This window comes from Mastomys coucha, unplaced genomic scaffold, assembly GCF_008632895.1.
Source record: "Mastomys coucha isolate ucsf_1 unplaced genomic scaffold, UCSF_Mcou_1 pScaffold21, whole genome shotgun sequence".
In the NCBI taxonomy this organism is placed as follows: domain Eukaryota; kingdom Metazoa; phylum Chordata; class Mammalia; order Rodentia; family Muridae; genus Mastomys; species Mastomys coucha.
The window spans coordinates 116,892,581-116,896,288 of record NW_022196904.1 but is presented as its reverse complement, the minus strand read 5'-3'; positions in this window follow the sequence as shown (position 1 = coordinate 116,896,288).

Here is a 3,708-nt window from a genome sequence, read left to right as displayed (position 1 = left end):
GGCTAGGGCAGTAGGCAAATGATGTGGAGAGCTGGGGGGTGGGGAAGGTAAGTACTCATCAATACTTTGCTGTTGCAGCTTAGGAGAGTGGAGATTGGGGAGGGTGCAGGTGGGGTCGGGTAGATCGGAGCTCCAGATGTCTGGAGTGTAGGAATGTCAGGCAGAGTTGAAAGCCACACTGTGGGAAGGCAGAGAGTCGGAGGACATGCTGAAGGGGCATCAGGAGTGCTAGCCGAGGGGCCTTCTTGTCTCGCCATGGAGTTTTTGAATCTTTTGTCATACAGAGGTTGAGGGCTCAGACTCAGATTTAGAAGCCAGATTTGTTAGTTATTTCACATGTGACCTTGGGCACGTAACTTAACCTGTCTGGTACTTGGGGTGGTTTGGTGGTAGTGGGTGGGTTTTTGTTTGTTTTGGGGAGTGTGTGTGTGTGTGTGTGTGTGTGTGTGTGTGTGGTACTGGGGGGATTGACCTGAAGGTATTGAATACACTCGGCAGATACTCTGTCATGGAGCTACATCTAAGCCTCAGTTTTCTCCTGTGTCACTTGAGAGTTATGGTACCACCTCATTTCACAGGATTTTTTTGAGAATTAAAAGTTAATTAATACTTCCAAGATGTCTAAGAAGGAGCCTAGTGCACAGTAATGCTCTGTGGTTGCTATTCCTAAGTGACTTTCAGGTTCCTCTGGAACATCTCATAAGAATTTGGATGTCTCCTAATGGACTTTGATTTTGGAATTACCTGAGGGCCACAGGAGGAAGAGACAGACTTGCCAGAGGTGCTGGCACGGTCCTGCAGTTGGTGGAACTGGTGTTGAACAGCTTTCTGTCTCAGGTTGCTTAGCACGTTTGGTTGGGAACTAGGAGGTTCTATGCTGGATATGGAACCTCAGCTGAGCAGGTGTCCCAGGTCCGAGGAGGAAGCCAAGCAGGCCACAGAGTGATGAGAGGGTTGAGCAAGAGAAAACAGGAGGGCCAGTCCCAGCTGAGGGGGATTTGGGAGAGGAGGGAGAGAGGGGTTAGGGGAGGCAGGAAAGCCTGCAGTGAGGAAGGAGGCATCAGCTTGTCAGAGGAGGCAGAGGCCTAGAGTGGACATTCATTCATAACCTCCAGGGCACTGGGCCTTCTTTTGCCTCAAGTTCTTTTGCCCAGGATGTGACTCCCATTGCCTTAAATTCAATTTCTCCCAAGTGGCAGCACAACTGGACTCACCTCAGACATCACCTCCTCAGAAAGTCCCTCCTTGGCCACCATGAACACAGCAGCACATGCTTGCTTCCATCACATCCTCCTGTCTGTCCCCCTCCTGCTACTTCTCATGATGAGGGATGTGGGGAGGCAGGAAGATCAGGAGGGAACAGGTGGGCTGGGTGGGCTGTTGGAGGAGAAGTGAAAGGCTAGGCTGCACCATGGGAGATTGGGGGAGTGGGGGCCCAAGCTGAGGCAGATGGACAGAATCCTGAGGGATGCAAGATCTGATGGCTCTAAATCAAATGATGTAGTGCTTGAACCCCCGAGGAGCCTGGGTGGACAGTGTATGGTAGTGTGTGTAAGGATGTGTATATTTGATACCCTCAGTTCAGTCCTCAGCACCACACACACACACACACACACACACACACACACACATACAAACACATACTTGTAAACGCACACTTGTGAACTGGGGAATTGGATTGGCAAGGAAGCTTCAAGTGACAAAAGCTTTTATAATCGAGTCCTTCCAGGTGTTTACCAGGTGGTGGGCAGTGACAAGCGATGCCCTGCCATCCGCCAACACCTTTTGGGCTGACCACCCTTGGACAAGTTATGTAATCTTTCTGTGCCTCTATTTCTTCATCTGTCAAATAGGAATAAGAGCATCTACCTCATTGGATGGGTGTGAGGTTAAATGTAAAGAACTGCCATACTGGATATGGGCTCATAGCTGAATTCCAGCAGTTGAGAGGGTGAGGCAGGAGGATTGCTGCAAGATCAAGGCTACTCTGGGCTACACGGTGAGACCCTAGAAAGAAGAAGTGGGGGGAGAGGGACAGAGAAATAGAACAAAAGAGAGTGGGCAGGATAGCTCTCTTTGTGGCCGAGTAAGGATGGAGGACTTCCGCCTGTCATCAAGGTGGACAGAGAGAACCTGGAGACTTGACAGGTCCTCAGTTCAAGCTCAGCCTCTGGCTTTGTTTGCTGTGAGGCCTCAGGCAATAGGGCAGCGTGTTTGAGCTGTCTCCTCATCTGCCACACAGAAGACACAAGAGCTCACCGGCCACTCTCATCAGAGATTCTCCCCTGGCAGCAGTAGGCATTTCCCTGCGCTTCCTTGGGCCCCCTGCAGGAGGAGACTGCAGCTTGACAAGAAGGTGTGAGGCCTGGAGGGCGGAAGCCCACAGGGCTGTTGAACTGGTGCTGGCTTTTTGGCCTCTTTCTACTTAAAGTTCTCCCGTTTATAAAAGGGATCTGTGATAATGTCTATCTCGGGAGGCTGCTGTAAGAATTAAATGAATGGGTCTGGCGGTGATGTATCTCTGGCACTCAGGAAACAGGCAGGAGGATTCCAAGTTAAAGGCTACCCTGAGCTACAGTAAGACTTTCAGAAAACCAGGAGTTGGGGCTGTTGCTCAGTGACAGAGTGTTACTTAAGCATGAGGCCCTGGGTGTCACATACACACACACACACATACAGAGGGGAGGGGAGGGTGAGAGTGGGGAGACAGACACAGACAGACAGAAAGAGGTCAAGAGTGAATTAAATGGGGCTAGAGAGATGGCTCAGCAGTTAAGAGCGCTGGCTGTTCTTCCAGAGAACCTGGGTTCAATTCCCAGCACCCACATGGCAACTCATCACCATCTGCAACTCAAGTTCTAAGGGACCTGGCACACTCACACAGATATATATGCAGGCAAAGCACAAATGCACATAAAATAAATTGTCTTTTTTTTTTTTAAGAGTGAATTAAATGGATGAGCATGTGCAGACCAGCACCCAGCACTTCATCAATCTCTGTAGTATTTGCCAGTGTTGCAATTGTGTGGGTCAGTGGTCGTCACACAGTTTGTTTATATGTTTGTTTGCTTTAGACAGACACTTACTATGTCGTCCTGTCTGGCTTGGCACTGGCTATGTAGACCAGGCTGGCCTTTAAGTCACAGAGATCTACCTCCCTCTGCCTCTAGTGTAATTAAAAGTGTATGCCTGCCAGGTTTCTTATTCTGTGGCCCCAGCTGATCTGGATCCTGTGCAGGCTAAGCAGCCCCTGCCCTTCACCACTGAGCTATCTCTCCAGACCCTGTTTTTATTTTTAAGACATAACAAAAATATTTTATTTATTTATTATTTATTTATTTATTTATTTTTGTTGTTGTTGTTTTTGAGACAAGATTTCTCTGTGCAACCTTGACTGTCCCGGAACTCTGTAGACAAGGATAGCTCGAAACTCAGAAGTCTGCCCGCCTCTGTCTCCTGACTGCTGGGTCTAAAGGTGTGTGCTACCACACCCGGCTCGAGATAGAGGGAGAGAGAGAGAGAGGGAGGGAGGGAGGGAGGGAGGGAGAGAGAGAGAGAGAGAGAGAGAGAGTGTGAGAGAGAGGAGGAGAATGTGTCCTGAAACTCAGAAGTCTGCCCGCCTCTGTCTCCTGACTGCTGGGTCTAAAGGTGTGTGCTACCACACCCAGCTCGAGATGGAGGGAGAGAGAGAGAGAGGGAGAGAGGGAG